This window comes from Rhinopithecus bieti, unplaced genomic scaffold, assembly GCF_001698545.2.
Source record: "Rhinopithecus bieti isolate Rb0 unplaced genomic scaffold, ASM169854v2 scaffold_26813, whole genome shotgun sequence".
Taxonomy (NCBI): Eukaryota; Metazoa; Chordata; class Mammalia; order Primates; family Cercopithecidae; genus Rhinopithecus; species Rhinopithecus bieti.
In genome coordinates this window covers 544865-562395 of record NW_016812144.1, presented here as the reverse complement: position 1 = coordinate 562395, position 17531 = coordinate 544865, and positions in this window count along the sequence as shown.

Below are 17531 nucleotides of genomic sequence, written 5' to 3'. Positions count from 1 at the left end.
TGGAGTTCCCAAGGAGGAGGAGACAATTTTTAGGACTTGGCATTCACACAGGCTCAAGCACACAGTCTCAAGCCACTCCACAGATCAGTCAGTATTGCAAACCATACATAGCATACTTATCAATATATAAACATTATAGATTGAAAATTACACATCAAACAAAGTAACATGGCATGAGAAAAGGGATAGGAAAAAGAGTTAACAAGCCAGTACAGGAAGAGCGATGTGAACAAAAAGAATATTCTGGCCTGGCTTGGGCAGCTCAGCAGCGTCACAGTTTTGCAAGGAAGAGTCTTTGATGTGGGCAGAGTCTTCAGTGGCAGATGCCAGGTGCTTATCAAGGCGGCTGTTATGAGTGGTAGAAGTCCGGCTCTTTTTATGACTACAGAGTCCTCTGGTGAGGACTGACAGTGGCAGGGTATGTTTGGTTATGTCCTTATCTGGCTGGTTGCAGTCTTTATTGATCAGGCAAAACATCTGTTCCCTGTTGGCAAACGGCCTTATGAAATGTAAAATTCGAACTTCTTCTAAGATGGAATTACTTATGTCAAGGCTGTTCCATATGACTTTCAAAGGAAATGGATACAGGTTGGGGGTGGAAAATTGGGGCCATTTTGGGGTATGAATCTTTAACACTGCCTCCAGTGTTTCTTTTAAATTGAGGATGAGTAAGACAGCAGTGGACTAAGAATCCATCTCTGGGTCCATTTCCCATCTTTTGGAGCTTTGAGCTGCCATGTCAGAAGTCCAGTTACTGGGCTGAGAAGGCCACGTGGAGAGGCCCAGAGGAGCCCAGTCTTCCAGCCACCACCCAAGCCACCAGGTACCCTCTAGACCCACACCAGTGGCTAGGTAAGTACCCCTGAATAAGCCCCAACCACAGCCATGTGGAACCAAAAGATCTCCTGATGGAGGCCCACCTACCTAAATTCATGTCTAATCAAATGGTGCTGTTTCAAGCCACTGCATTTTGGGATACAATAAATAACTGGAGCTGTATATTGAGCCAGGTTTGTCTAACTCCAAGATCTGCCACCATGAAAGCACCTGCCTCCTAGAAGATGAGAGGCTTGGTTTGACAAGGGAGATAGCCCAAAAAGAAGTTTCACACAACCTCATCTTTTGAAAATGAGAAAAGAAAGTCACTCTGCGAACTCATGGCAATGCTGGAGCCTCTATGGCCTGTCTTGGGCTGGCCCAGCACTCCCTGACCCTCTGGGCATGCACACTTGAGCCTTCCTGCACCTGGGGAGTAGGCATGATGCATCCGAGAGCGCCATGCCACCCCACCCAAGGCCCTCTTCCTCTCCCCCATGGGCTTTCTCAGCAACTTAGAGCAGCCTGCGGAACCCATTGCAGTAAAGGTCCATGGGTTTCCTGCCTATCAAAAAATACAGCTTTCTGGCCAAGGCTTATTATGCGATCTTCCCAGGAGACGTCATTAGTAGCGTGAATGGCTCTTGCCTTGCCGGAAGTGAAGGTGAGGCAGTGACAGGGTCATGTCCAGAGTGAGTAATTGTTGGCTTTTTGTCCTTGTTCCTTCATGTCCAAATTACATCTATAGTTTGTAATGTTTTTGGTTTAGAGTCAAAGAAAATGCAAACCCAGAACACAATAGGAAGGGTGCCGTGACTCAGATTGCCGTGCCCCTTCCTGTCTGCTCAGCAGCCTGGATGCTGTGGAGGCTTTGTGCAGAGCCCAGAGCTTTTGTCTGAGCCATGCGGTGGCAGAACCACACTGTGACTTCGTGTGGTTTGTGCTCCCTGTGTTTGCCAAGCACTTGTGTGTTCCCTCTCTCCACCACCTCACAGTGACTCAGCACTGTCCTTATTTTAACTATAGCTGTTTTCAAACCAGTGACACCTGCAAAGCCATAGTGGACAAGCTTTCCCACTCCTGTCTCCCCACAGAGCCACAGCCAGTCCAGCAGGCCTACCTGCAGTGAGTCCAGATTGCAGGTATGTTCAGTCTGTTCTGCAAGGTATTTTTTAAAAGGGGGGTCAATTTACCAATCAGAATTTCACCTAAAAACAGTGGCAGGTGCTGATGTTTACCAAACCAGAGTCTGTTTTCCCTGCTTCTTTAATTGCAAATCCTGATTTTTAGACAGGGCAGCAATGGGCCCAACTAAAAGACTACATTTCCCAGCCTCCCTTGTGGCAAAGTGAGACCATGTGACTCAGTTTTGGCCAATGAGAGGAAAGAAGAAGCTGGCGCAACAGTTGTGGGGGTGGCTTTCATTCTTCTCTCCTTTCTTCTTCCTGCTGCCTGGATAAAAACAAGTGGCCATTTTGAACTCTGAATTGGCCTTGACAATGGAAGCCCCTGGCTGAGAATCGCACAGGAGAAAGAGAATCGCACAGGAGAAAGAGAATCGCACAGGAGAAAGAGGACCCTAAGTCCTTGTAGACTCTAGGAAGCCCCAAAACCAGCCCTGAACTACCTACCTCCTGACTTCTCCATAAGTAAAAATGTACTGCTTTCTTATTAAGCCACTGTAATGGTGGAGTTACTGTTATAGGTAGCTAACCTAATCCTGAAACACTACTTCTCTTGAAAACTCAAAATAGCTAGTGATCTGAGCATAGGCTCTTTTCTTCTTTATAACAGATTTGTTGACATATAATTCACAGACCATACAATTCATTGATTTAAAGTGTGCCATTGGCCAGTTGCAGTGGCTCAAACCTGTAATCCCAGCACTTTGGGAACTGAGGCACAAGGAACACTTGAGTCCAGGAGTTCAAGACCAGTCTGTGCAACATAAAGAGACCCCATCTTTACAAATAACTTAAAAATTAGCTGAGTGTAGTGGTGCACACCTATAATCCCAGCTGCTTGGGAGGCTGAAGTGGAAGGATCACCTGAGCCTAAGAGGTTGAGGCTGCAATGAGCCATGATCATGCTACTGCACTCCAGCCTGGGTGACGGAGGGAGACCCTGTCTCAAAATAATAATAATAATAAATGAAACAAAAATAAGGTGTACCATTCAATGGTTTCTAGTATATTCACTCCTATCCCCACTATATAAAGCACCACTGTCTACTTTCAGAATATTTTCATCAACTCCAGAAAGACACACTATACCCATGATTGTCACTCACCAATCCCCCCTAACCACACTCTCACCAGCCCCTGGCAAGCACTAGTCTACTTTCTGTCTCTATGAATTTGTCTATTCTGGACATTTCATATAAATGGAATCACGCAACATGCGATCTTTTGTGCCTGGCTTCTTTCACTTAGCTTCATATTTTCAAGTTTCATCTATGTTGTGCCATGTTTCATGATCCAAGAAGTCTTAAGACTGGGAACCACCCCTACCACAGAGTGCTTTAATGCTGTCTCATTTTGATCCACAGAAGAAAACAGTAAAATGGAGAAAATAGGTGCCATCTTCCCCACTTTACAAAGGAGAAACAGGCTCTGCTCAATTGAATAATTTGTCTAAAGTATCCAGTGCACCCTCCCTTCAACAGCCTCCCACCATTCTGCCTCTGGAATGTCTGTTGCACAAAATAATTGGAGATTCACTTTTGTCAAAATCCTCAAGGTCTAGAAAGTTCTAGACCAACAATAAAGTGGCAGATGGGGAGACTTAATCCTTTCCTATGGCCTATTCCCTCCACAGTCTGCAGGGCCCGGAGACAGAAGAGCGGTGGGGAAGCAGAGCCCGACACACAGATCCTGTGAGGATGCCTGGGCTCTGGTTCACCCTGGGCTGTTTGGGAGCTGAGCCAAAAATCTGAGCCAAAATCTCTGTCTTGCTTTGTAGTGCATGGGGGGAAAATGAAAACTTTGGTTCCATCTGAGGTTTGCACATCAGCATGCATTGTTTCAGGGCATTCAGTTTCATTGAAACCTCTGGAACACGGCAGCTGCCAATCCCACAGCCCCAGGGAGAGCTGTATCTCGAGGTGGAATCATCTTTCTTTGGCAGAGGTGCAGCCTTCTCTGAGTTTTTATAATTTCTGGTTTTTCGCGGGCAGATAAACACCGTACACTGAGTCAGAGCCAGGGAACGGTCGCCCGTTTCTAAGGCTGTGGGTGAGCCTGGGAGGATGGAGATGAGCAGGGACGAAAAGTTGAGGCGCTCCCGCTACTGGGGTGTTCCCAGGACAAGCCGATGGATGGGCATGTTCATCCTTCCCTATGACAGGCACAGAAAATGTGAGCAGAGTGCCTACCGGCTTTCCTCTGGAGGTGGCAGGGGTGAAAAGCCCTGCCCAGATTTCTCTGGCAAGTCACTGTGGAGATGAGGGTGGGGGCAATGCTTTGGGTTATTGGTTCACATTGACACTGTAATCCATAATTGTGCCCATCCTGTTGTCACAAGCATGGGGTAAACCCAAAGTAGGAGGGAGGGAAACAGAAACCACTTTGAGCCTATTCTGTGAGGAGTCACCTGATCAACCTGGCTGGGGTAGGAAGGAGAGAGAGGAAACGTAATTAGAACTTGGTCCTCAAGGATCTCACAGTGCTGGTCCTCGGGAACCACGAGGAGTTGCCCCTTACAGGGGAATCAAAGGAGGCTTCCTGGAGGAGGTGCCATCAGGACCAGGTGTGGAAGCTTGGGCAGAAAATTTCCTTGGGGCATTTCCAGACAGAAGGAAGAGCTTAAACAAAGAAGAGTGGCTGACTTCTATGTGAGAAAGGACAGTGGGAGAGGAATCAGGAAGAAATAACTTTGCAGGAAATCTGAGTGGTGAGTGATAAATATACATATTAATCAGGAAAATGCAAATGAACACCAGGGTGAGCTACCTTCTTACACCCAGTAAATTGGCAAAAGGTAAGAAATCTGACATTATCGTGGTTTGGTGAAAACTCCAAACAGCTCACCCACAGTTGGTGGATGTGTCAATTATTATAAGCATTTTGGGGAACAATGGAGTATTGTCTTGCCAAGTTGAATGTTGCATTCCATTTCATTCTCAGGTGTACACATGCTTTGGGCAATGCATACAAGAATGTTCTTAGCAATTCTCAGCAGCACCATTCGTAACTGGAAAGACCAGAAATTACCCAAATGTTCACCGGTAGATGAAGGTACATAAAGCCAGACTTAGTCACACAGTGGAGTGCTATACAGCAGTGAAAAATGAACCAAGTACTGCTCTCCCCAGACAGTTGCTGGGTCGACTCCCACTGGCACAGACTGTGTTGTGGATTCAACCCTAAATCAGTCATGGCCAGTGGGATAGAATGTTTTAATTGCTTGAGCCAGACAGGGCTCTCTCTCTTGAGGCTCCACTGAAACCAAAAATGCTGGGCTGGGGTAAGGGAGGAGTGGATCCCCAAAGAGAACGGGGGTACAGTAGAGGACAATGTTGGTGTCTTTCCCAGACTTCCTCACATCGCTTTTTAACATGTCCTTGTGTCCAGCTACTATGCACTTTAATGCCTCACTCCTGAGCCCCTGGTCGCCTCAGAGGAGACCCTCCCACAGAGCCTAGGTTCCTGTTCTGTACTCCCTGGGGCAGCCTGTGTCAGCCTGAGCTGTGAGGAAGCAGGCCCGTTCCGCTTCCTTGCCTCCAGGCAGGACAGCTGAGGTGGAATTCACACCTGAGAGCTGCCCTCAGGTTCAGGCCTGAGCTAGGACTTCCCCTAAAATCTCATCCAGGGCTTCTTTCCCCTACTGGTCTGTGTCCTTCATTCCCTAACGAGATTTCTCCTCCAGGAGAATTTGAACGTTTGACTCTGTGTCTGTTTGTGGGGGAATCAAACCTAAGACAGGTACTATTTTACTAAAAGATAAGTGAATGGAGACTGAGCCACCAACATGACAGATGGCAAGAGGAACAGTGGGGAGAACTGGAGTTTACAAACTTGGATAAATCCCCAAACCTCTCTGGGCCTCAGCTTCCTCATTCAAAAACAAAAGATGTGATGAGGCAGTTCACAGAAGAGAAGACTGTGAATGGCCAGGAAACACTGGGACACGCAGACAGCATCATGAATCATTGAAGAAATGTAAAACAGGCCAGGCGCGGTGGCTCATGCCTGTGATCCCCGCAGTTTGAGAGGCCAAGGCAGGAAGATCGCTTAAGTCCAGGAGTTCGAGACCAGCCTAAGCAACATGGTAAAACCCTGTCTCTACAAAAAAATACAAAAATTAGCTAGGCAGGGTGGTGTGTGCCTGTGGTCACAGCTACTGAGGAGGCTGAGGTGGGAGGATCACCTGAGCCCAGGAGGTTGAGGCTGCAGTAAGCCAAGCTGTGGTTGAGCCACTGTACTCCAACCTGGGTGACAGAGTGAAACCCTGTCTCAGGAAAGAAAAAGAAAAAACATTTTTCTTCTGTCACAGGTCAGGGAGCAGAGAGAATGTCATCCCCAACACTGACTGGGTGTGGAGAGAGGGCCCTCTCCTCCTTTATGGGATGGCAGTATAAATTGGTACAATCTCTTTGGGAGGCAGTTTGCCAGTACTTATAAAAATGTTAAATGGAAAAACCCTTTGACTCAGCAATTCCACTTCTATGAATTTATCCTGCAGCAAAACTCAAGAATTCAAAGAAGTATGTGCAAATATGTTAATTACAGCACCGTTTGTGATAGCAACAACTTGGAAACAACCTAAATATGTTTCAGCTGGGAACTGGTTAAAACTGACAGAAAGGTCCTGTGATGGAATGCTACATAGTCATGAAGAGGAGTGTGGTCAGGCTCTGGAACAGGTGAAGAAACGCCCGTGAGATATTACTAAGTGAAAAAAGCAAATTACAAAGCAGAATGGAGAGTGAACTATCCTTTTGCAAAAAGTTTTTCTGAACATATATATTACAAATTTGCAAATGTGCAGAAGAACAGTCTGGAAGAACATATACCAAACTGTTTTACCTGTAGTTACTCTTGGGAGTTTGGCTGGAAATTTTTTTTCTTTTTTTTTTTCTTGGAGACAGAGTCTCACTCTGTCACCCAGGCTGGAGTGCCGTGGCATGATCTTAGCTCACTGCAAGCTCTGCCTCCCAGGTTCGAGTGATTCTCCTGCCTCAGCCTCCCGAGTAGCTGGGACTACAGGCATGTGACACCACTCCTGGCTAAATTTTTTTTTTTTTTTTTTTTTGTATTTTTAGTAGGGATGGGCTTTCACCATGTTGGTCAGGCTGGTCTGGAACTCCTGACCTCAAGGTGATCCACCTGCCTTGGCCTCCCAAAGTGCTGGGATTATAGGCGTGAGCTACCATGCCCGGCCAAAATTTTCTAAAATGGTTTCTGGATTCTCTTGTGCTTGAGTGTTCTTAAGAATAGGTATCACCTCTTTCTCTTTTTTTATTTAAAATTTGTAAATAGGAATGATTTAGTGTCTACTTAAAAGGTCTTGGTTAAGTGTCTGCTACAGGTTATGCTACCCAGCCCTCACCAAAGCCCTGTTGAAGCAGTCATTACTACGAGCCCGTTTTACAAATGAGGAAGCTGAGATCTGGAGAGTTAAATACGTTGGAAGTTGCAGAGCCAAGATCCAGCTCAGGCAGCCTGATGCCAGGTCTGGACTCTTACCTGGATGCCACCTTACCTCACAAGAGTAAAATGAGGGGTTTCCCAACTTTGTTTTTTAGCACCAGAATCCCTTTCTGCAAACAAAATCCCAAACAGAAGCCCTATTCATCAAAAGGGGTTGCTCTGGTAGAAGGGAAGCTGAGGAGTGGTCACTTTCCCTTCACAGTGCTCCCCCTCCGCCCGCCCGAGGACCCAGGGGGTTCCTAGGACCCTGGTTTGAAAACCGCTCAGCTAGATGTCCTTGAAGGCTCCTCCTGTATTTTTGACATGCCAGGTTTCTAAGCACTTCCATTCAAAGGGGCTGAAAGGGGAGAAAATGAAAATACGTCACGGGGCTATTGAGACCCAAGTGAAGGAAGCATCGTCATGCTGAATAAAGCCGTTTTAAGTTGCAGCTGATTTAACCTCAGCAAGCAGCTGGATCCATTGCCCCCGAGAGAAAGTTGTGAATACTCTTTTGACCAAAAATTTTAGACCCTCAACATCACCAGCCTGGAATAGCTCCCACTGCATGCACGTAAACGCGTGCGCGCGCGCACACACACACACACACACACTTTATTTTGTCTCTCCCTATTAGAACTGGCAGCAATTTCTGCCTGTTTTGTTCATGGCTGTGCCTCCAATTAGAATAGTTCTTGGCCGGGCGCGGTGGCTCAAGCTTGTAATCCCAGCACTTTGGGAGGCTGAGACGGGCGGATCACAAGGTCAGGAGATCGAGACCATCCTGGCTAACACGGTGAAACCCTGTCTCTACTAAAAAATACAAAAAAATAGCTGGGCGAGGTGGCGGGTGCCTGTAGTCTCAGCTACTCGGGAGGCTGAGGCAGGAGAATGGTGTAAACCCGGGAGGCAGAGCTTGCAGTGAGCTGAGATCCGGCCACTGCACTCCAGCCTGGGCGACAGAGCGAGATTCTGTCTCAAAAAAAAAAAAAAAAAAGAATAGTTCTTGACACATAGTAGGTGCTTCAATATCTGTCCAATGAATGAATGGTGAATTAATGAGTGAACAAACTAAAAGAAGTTTGACTAATGTCCTTCAGGCACAAGAAGTGGTCCTTAGCCACACTGGCATGGAGACCAGAGAGAAAGGGAGGAGTGAAGAGAGCTCCGAAGTCGCTTCAGTTTCCCTGTGGCTGGGAACTCCTGCCAGCAGGCTCACCTCTGAGCCCACACCACCAATGTCTGGCAACCTCCATCCATGGGCTGTAGCCCTGGCCGCCTCTCAGTTCCTACCTATCAGTGATGTGCACCCATGAGTGATGTTGCTATGTGGTTTTCAGCCATGCTTTCCTGGAGGTGACATCTCAGGCTAAGAGGACAGCAGCCTGTCCCCAATATTTGAGGGGAAGCCCAGCAGTCAGCTCAGGGGCCTCAGGAGCATGCCTTGGAGATAGCCACAGACTCATGAGATGGGTGATAGGTGCCGTTGCACTGGGACCAGCCAGGCAAGCAGCTGGAGCTGTGATGGATCCGGAGGAAGAGCAGGCATGACCAGGGCTGGTGGGAGGGGAGGAGGCTGTGTGGAGGAGGTAGGTCTGCACATCAGAGGAGGGAGCAAAAAGGCAGTGGCCACCAAGAGGGAGGCAGAGTACCCTGGAGGAAGAAGGAGGAGTTGGCCGACCTGTAATCCCAGCATTTTAGGGGGCCAAGGCAGGCAGATCATGAGGTCAAGAGATTGAGATCATCCCAACACGGTGAAACCCCATCTCTACTAAAAAATATAAAAAATTAGCGGGGGTGGTGGCATGTGCCTGTGGTCCCAGCTACTCTGGAGGCTGAAGCAGGAGAATCACTTGAACCCGGGAGGCAGAGGTTGTAGTGAGCCGAGATCATGCCACTGCACTCCAGCCTGGCGATGGAGCGAGACTCCATCTCAAAAAAGAAAAAAAGGAGGAGGAGTCAGGGCAAGAGTGCCTGCACCTTCCTGAGAAGCATCGGAAACCAGGTACGAGATGAGCCTGGAGCATCAAGTGGTGCCAGAAAGTCAGGACATGCTCAAAAAAGAGGGGACCGTGGAGAGGATGTGGGAGCCAGCTGGAAGTCACTCCCAGGAATCAAAACTGGAACAGTCGAGCAACACATCCAGGTACATTACACTATTATCAAATAAAATATGTACATTATACATCATCAAATAAAATAAATATCCATGAATCCATACCGATATAAATAAATGATTGCATAAGTAAATGGGGAAGAAGGGACCATTTTTCCTTGGAGAGGAGTTCCCCTTAATGAATGTGGAAGGAACCAGGGTAACAGCAAATCACCATCTGAACACCACAGAAACAATCGCTGCAGGCAAGACCCACCGATGGGTGCTTAGACTCGTAGGAGAAAGTTTAAGGAGAAACAAGAGTTGCACAGTTGCAAAGTATTTCCCCCAATATCTATCAATTACAAAGGGGAAAATAATAACTTTATAATGGAGAAAGCTGGCAAACACCAGTGTAACCAATAGATCAAGGTCAATGTTACCAGTAATAAGCCACACTGACATCATGTACTTCCTGATATGATGCACTGAGAATGACACATCATCACTTCTGGGGTAGTTTTTCCAATAATGCATAACCTCAATCTAATTATGAGAAAATATCAGACCCAAATTGAGCAACATATTGCACAATACCTGACCAGGACTGTTCACAGATATCAAGGTCATGAAAGACAAAGAAAGACCGAGGAACTGATGACTAAAGGCAATGTGATACCTGGAAATGAAAAAGAACATTGATCAGGGATCAGCAAATGACAGTCTATGGGCCAACTCTGGCCCTCTGCCAGCTCTTGTAAATAAAGTTTTATTGGAATGCAGCCATGCTCATTTGTCTTCCTTCCTCTCCTTCCTAGTCTTCGTCCACACCTTTCCACGCTATTCTCCTCCTCGCCTCCCTCCCTTTTCTTCTTTCATCTTTCTCTTTTCTTTCTTTTCTCTTTCTTTCTTTCCTTCTTTCTTTTTCTTTCTCCTCCCTCCCTCCCTCCCTCCCTCTCTCTCTCTCTCTCTCTCTCTTTCTTTCTTTTCTTTCTTTCTTTCTTTTTCTTTTTCTTTCTTCTGACAGAGTCTCACTCTGTCACCCAGGCTGGAGTGCAGTGGTACAACCACAGCTCACTATAGCCTTGACCTCCCTGGCTGGTGATCCTACTGCCTCAACGTCCCAAGTAGGTAGGACCACAGGCATACACCACCACACCCGGTTGATTTTTTTAAATTTTGTTTTTAGTAGAGATGAGGTCGTACTATGTTATCCAGGTTGGTATTTACGTATTTTCAGTGGTTGCTTTGGTGTAGCCATATGGCTTGCAAAGCTGAAAATATTTACTATCTGGCCTTTACAGAAAGAGTTTTCTGACTCTTGTATTAGTGAAAAGCAGGTGGCAACCTAATAAAGTCTATAGTTTAGTGAATGGTATTTTAACAATGTTAACTTACTAGTTTTGAGGATTGTCCCATGGTTCTATAAGATGTAAACACTAAGTAAACTGAGTGAAAAGTACATGGAAACTCTCTGTACTATCTTTGCAACTCTTTGGTAAATCCGAAATTATTTCAAAACAAAAAACTTGGCTGGGCACGGTGGCTCAAGCCTGTAATCCCAGCACTTTGGGAGGCCGAGATGGGCAGATCACGAGGTCAGGAGATCGAGACCATCCTGGCTAACACGGTGAAACCCTGTCTCTACTAAAATACAAAAAATGAGCCGGGCGAGGTGGTGGGCGCCTGTAGTCCCAGCTACTCGGGAGGCTGAGGCAGGAGAATGGCGTAAACCTGGGAGGTGGAGCTTACAGTGAGCTGAGATCTGGCCACTGCACTCCAGCCTAGGCGACAGAGCAAGACTCCGTCTCAAAAAAAAAAAAAAAAAAAAAAAACACAAACACACAAAAACTTTCTTCAGTGAAACAAAAAAATGCCCAGGATGTTTGGGCAGGAGAGATGTGTGAGCAGAGGAGGCCAGGCTCAAAGTGGGCCAAGGGAGCCTGCTGGGTGCTGGAAGAGGGGGTCATCTGACTCAGGATGCTTGGATTACAAGAAACAGAAATCCACTCCAGACAACTCAGGGGCACAAGGGAAAGTGCTTGGAAGCTGAGGGTGCAGGCGTAGTCGTACCTCACTGGAGCCTGGACCCGCAAACCTGAAACCAGGACGACAGTTGCTTTGTGCGTATGCATGTTTCTCCTGGTGTGTCTCTTTGCATTTCTTTGTATCTGCCTCTGTGTCTCCCTGTTTCTCTGTGTGTCTCTTTGCTCTCTCTCCTGCCTTTGTTGATCTTTGTGTGTGTCCCTGTCTTTGTGTCTCTCTGGTCTCTCCTTGTCTCTCTCTGGTCTCTTCCTATCTCTGTGTCTCTCTCTGATCTCTGGTGTGCCCGTCTCTCTCCTTTTCTTTCCCAGTCTCTCTTCTGCCATGTTTCACTGTGTGTCTGTCTCTCCCTGGCCCTCTCTATTCCTTTCCCTATCTCCGCATATGTCTTACGTCTCTTCTCCTCCCTCTGTGGTCCCTCCCAGTCTGTTTCTTCCTGTGCACACCGTGGCCCACAGTACCATGGGTGACATTGGGGGTCACGTTAGCTCTTGGAGGCCTTGGTCATGAAGCACACACCCCCGTTTACAGAAGAAGAAACTGAGGCTCACTTAGCCCCTTGCTTGTGGTGCAACCTATGGGAGGAAGAAAGGAAATGTTCTGATTCCTCCATGAGCCAGATGCAGTGCTTGGAGCCTAATAGATATTTGCAGGACCCCATGGACTGGATCACACAGGTCAAGTCTCAGCGAGCTAAAGTGACATTGCCCAAAATCATGCAATAAGAAAGGGGTGGAGCTGATTCCCCACGGCCTCCATGATTTTTTCGACAATGTCCAGATGACTTAATTTTCTTGTACTTTCTACACACAAGACCCTCCCAATTGCTAGAAAACTAGAAGAGCTACTGTTAAACAGGTTATTTCCCTAAGTGCCCAGAGATCTGGGTGGGGGACAGAAGATGGGGGGCTCTCTACTCTCTCCACAGGAGACAGGGGTGTGCATCCCTCTCTCAACTTGGGGATTTTCCACAAGGACCTGTGGCCAAGCTATTTCCGGAAAGGCTTTCTTCATCGGGCACCAGGGAGGTGGACACGTCTCTGTTTATTTTGCTCTTTCTCTCTTCTTCTCCAAATGTATTTGGCAACAGCGTGTGAGCCATGTAATCCTCCCTCCATCCCAGCCTCGGCACAGCGTGTCCCTGCGGATGCCAAAGGTCACCAGACGCATGCAGGATGGGTTGAGCTCTGAGCCAGGCTGGACAGTAAACCTCCAGTGACAGCATCAGGGGTGACATGACAGGTAGGTACCCATCAGACAGCAGCAGGCTCGGAAGGGGCCCAGGAAATCCACCTCTGCTGGGGCTCAGCTGCACTCTGTGGGGTTACAGTTGGCCTGTGAAGGAGGCGAGGGCCCCACACACCCCATCTTTGCTCCCACTTTCTCTTTATGCTGAGATTCCATGGGAGATTCTATTTGAAGAGACAGCTCTAGGGCAAAGGATGCAAGCAACTCAGTTTCCATCCAAGTGCTTCACTCGATGAGGAAGCAGCCCAGGGAGGGGATGGCTTCCCCAGAAGATGGGCCTGGAGGTGGGATGCCTGGGTTGTACATGCTCTCCCACCTGTACGCTTGGACACACATGGGGGCGGCCCTCCATGTGCACCTCATTCCCGTTTGACTTGGCCCAGCTGACATTGGTTCAGGGCAATTTGCCCTCTGCAGAGTGTCTCCCATGGAGACACCAAACTAGGTCAGGGGGCGGGTTAAATGGAACTGGCTCTGTCTAAGGGAGCCCAACAGTGACTCTTGGGGCCACTCTGAAGTAGACCGGCACCTCCTCCAGTGCCTTGTCTTGTCTTTCCAGAATCCAGATCTCCTGGGTCCTGATTTGCTTCCTCACATGCACATACAGGATAAAACAGTGCCTTATTGTGGCTTAATTTTCCAGCACCTCTGAGTCAGTGACTTGGACAGAATCCCTACAATGCTTCCCATTCCCTGGATGCTGCTAACTGAGTCCCAAAGCCGCTTTGTGTCCAGAGTTTCATGGATCCTGAAAAAAGGGAAGCAGCAGAAGCAAGAGGTTGATCCCTTATTGAACCCTTCCCTAAATCCCAGACACTCAGCCTGCACCCATTGTCTCCATGTTATCTTTGCAACAGCCCCATAGCCCCATGAGGGGCTCTGTCTGGCCCATTTTCTAGCTGGGAAACTGAGGCTCAAAGAGCCTAGGCTGCTTGTGGATGCTCAGAACAGAGCCCTGTGATGCCAACACCATCTCACTACCAGGCTTAGTCCATTTTCTGTTGCTTACAACAGAATACCTAAAACTGGGTAATTTATACGAAATGAAATTTACTTCTTACGACTCTGGAGACTGAGAAATCCCAGATCAGGGGGTGCATCTGGTGAGGGCCTTCTTGCTGGTGGGGACTCTCTGCGGAGTCCCTAGGCTGCACAGGGCATCACATGGTGAGGGAACTGAGCGTGCCCACCCCCAAGCTCAGGTCTCTCTTCCCCTCCTTATTAAGCTGCCAGCTCTCGCCTTGTGATAACCCATTAATCCATTAATTGTTGAATTGGATTGATGATGAATTGATGAATGGATTAATACATTCAAGAGGGCAGTCACCTCTTAAAGACTCCACCTTTCAGTACCGCTGCATTGGGAATGGCGCACAAACTTTGGGGGGACATATTTAAACTATGGCACTGCCCAGGTCCCTGGACTCACAGTCGGTGACTCTGCCTTCACTGTGTTTAACTCTGGACTTCCCCAGGGGCAGCTTGGGCAACAACCAGAAGGTGCTGAGATTAGGAGATTGAGATGCAGGCCCCAGCCTGGCTCTGAATCTTCTCATCTTCCAGACCCTGGACAAGTTCTGCAGCCTTTCAGACCTTCAGTTTCTTCATCTAGAAAATGGGAATGACAGTGCTCACTTCTCAGGTTGTTGGGAAAGTAAGCCCACATACATAAGGTACCAGACACATCGGCCCTGGCTCCAGTGTCATTGTCTAGGTTAGTCATTGGTCACTGTCCTCAAAGACTGTGCCTGATGAGAGGCAGGCCCAGCACTGCCCAGCTGAACCTGGCAGTAGGGCCGGAGGTAGCTGCTCTCCTTAGGCAGTTACCCACCCAGGCACTATTTGGAGTAGCATCCATTGTTGCAGCAGGAAGCAGCCTGCCTGCCACGGTAACTGCAGGGAGTTCAGTGAAGGATGCCTTGGTGTGCACCATCAAAGGAAACCAGCAAGACTCAGCCTGGCAGGGAGAGGACTGGAGAAACACTCCCACCTCAGTGCATCCTGCCTTCCCTCCTCCCATCGGCAACTAGAGGGCTGAGGGTCTGTTCAAGCCAGTCTTGGCACAGGGACTGGGACAGAGCCTGCATCTGGGGGTGCACCCAGTGAGGAGGGCACAGAGGCCCAGTGTGTGAGACAGCCTTCCTTCACCCCCTCCTGGCTCTGCGGTCCTCAACTTCCCTGCTATGCTGGAGCAGGTGGTGTGTCCAGCTGTCAACACGGTGGGCTTGTTTTTCTCCGCTGCCGCCCGCCTCCTTCCCCTAGGCCCCCATTTCCAGTCTGCAATGTTAATTGAAGGCGGCAGATGCCAAATTGCCCTCAGAGCAGAGCACAGAGGGAGAGGAGGAAGTGTGTCTGGGCCCAACGGTGGGTGGATCAGGCGCACAGGCAGAGCGGTGGGGGGGGGGGGGTGCTTCCTGCCCACCACCACCCACAGCAGCTGCAAACATCCTCCAGACCTCTCGCTGTTTCCCCATGAATACACCTGAGGTCGAGTGTGAACATAAGGAAGTTGATTTTTCCCGGTTATATTTTTTAAACCTATGTTTGGATGGCCCGGCTTTCTATTCTGGGCACTTGGGTCTTATTTTCCAGCTGCTTCTGAAAAGTAATCAAAGGCAGGCCACCAGACCAACCAGACACCTGCCCTCCACACCTGCCTGCAGACCCAGGCTCCTCCGTACATTTTCTCCCTCGCCCTCCTGCTGGGTGGGAATCAGTGGCTCCATTTTGCTGGTGAGGAGTTGGAGGTTTGGGAAACTGCAAGATCTGTCCATGCAGCCGGCAGATGGAAGAGCTGGGATTTCATCCTGGACCTGGCCGCACCCAAGTGCTTGCTATTTGACCCTCAAAACCCGCCAACCCACGGCCCTCCTTCCCTCTGTCCAGACTTCCTTCAGGAGCCTGCGGCAGAGGGGGAGGGGGCATCTGCAGATATGTTCATACTTAGGGATTTATCGCCGAAGCCCCTAACCTGAGCCACATGGCTCTTCTTCCAGGACCCCAGGCCTCCCCACAACCCATCAGAGAGAGGTGGGCTCAGACTGTTCTCTATCGGGCCAGCTGGTGACTGTTCTAAACACCAGCCTTGTGTTTCCCAGTCTGCAAGAAGCTCTGCAAACTTTTGTGGCCATTGGTCATCTGCTTTCTTGATCTTTTCTTTTTTCTTTTCTTTTTTTTTTTTTTTTTTTTTTTTTGAGACAGAGTCTCACTCTGTCATCCAGGCAGGAGTGCAGTGGTGCAGTCTCAGCTCACTGCAAGCTCCACCTCCCGGGTTCACGCCACTCTCCTGCCTCAGCTGGGACTACAGGCACCCGCCACTATGCCCGGCTAATTTTTTATATTTTTAGTAGAGACGGGGTTTCACCATGTTAGCCAGGATGGTCTCGATCTCCTGACCTGGTGATCCACCTGCCTCGGCCTCCCAAAGTGCTGGGATTACAGGCATGAGCCACCGCGCCCGGCTTCTTTTCTTTTTTTAAGAGAGGGGGGTCTTTCTTTGTTACCCAGGCTGGAGTGCAGCGGCACAGTCACAGCCCACTGCAGCCTCAGCCTCCAAGGCTCAAGTAATCCTTTTGTCTCAGCCTCAGCCTCCCAGTAACTGGGACTACAGGTGCATGACAGCACACCCAGCTAATTTTTCAAAAATTTTTTTTGGAGACGGAATCTTGCTGTGTTACCGAGGCTCATCTTGAACTCCTGGGCTCAAGCAATTCTCGCGCCTCCGCCTCCCAAAGTGTTGGGATTTCAGGCATGAGATTTTTAAAAATTGAGGTAAAATCCACACAGTATAAAATTAACAGTTTTAGAGTGAATAATTTCACGGCATTCAGTACGTTCGCAGTGCTGTGCAGTCATCACCTCTATCTAGCTCCCAAGCACTTCATCCTCCGACAGGAACTCCATTCCCATGAGCTGTCACTCCCCATTCCTCCCTTCCTCTGGCCCCTGGCACCCTACAGTCTGCTTCCTGTCTCTGTTGGTTTACCTATTCTGGATATTTCATATAAATGGAATCGTACGTGATTTCTTATGAATGCTGTCCTCCCTCTGCATGGTGTTTTCAAGGTCCACTTGTCTTGTACCTTTTTGTGGCTGAATAATATCCCATCGTACAGGTATATTGTACATCCACGAGGACCTACAGGGCATCTGACACCTTATGTATGTAGGCTTGGTTTTCCCAACCACCTAAGAAGTGGGCACTGTCACTTCTGTTTTTTAGTTGAAGAAACTGAGGGTCCGAGAAGCTACAGAACTTGTCCAGGGTCTGGAAGGTAAGAAGCTTCTGGCCGGGCGTGGTGGCTCACACCTGTAATCCCAGTACTTTGGGAGGCCGAGGTTGGTAGATCACGAGTTCAGGAGATCGAGACCATCCTGGCTAACATGGTGAAAACCTGTCTCTACTAAAAAATACAAAAAATTAGCCAGGCGTGGTGGCGGGCACCTGTAGTCCCAGCTACTCGGGAGGCTGAGGCAGGAGAATGGTGTGAACCTGGGCGGCGCAGCTTGCAATGAGCCGAGATCGCGCCACTGCACTCCAGCCTGGGTGACAGAGCAAGACTCCATCTCAAAAAAAAAAAAAAAAAAAAACCTACAAACATAAAAACCTAGGCAATACTACTCAGGACATAGGCATTGGCAAAGACTTCATGACTAAAACACCAAAAGCAATTGCAACAAAAGCCAAAATTGACAAATGG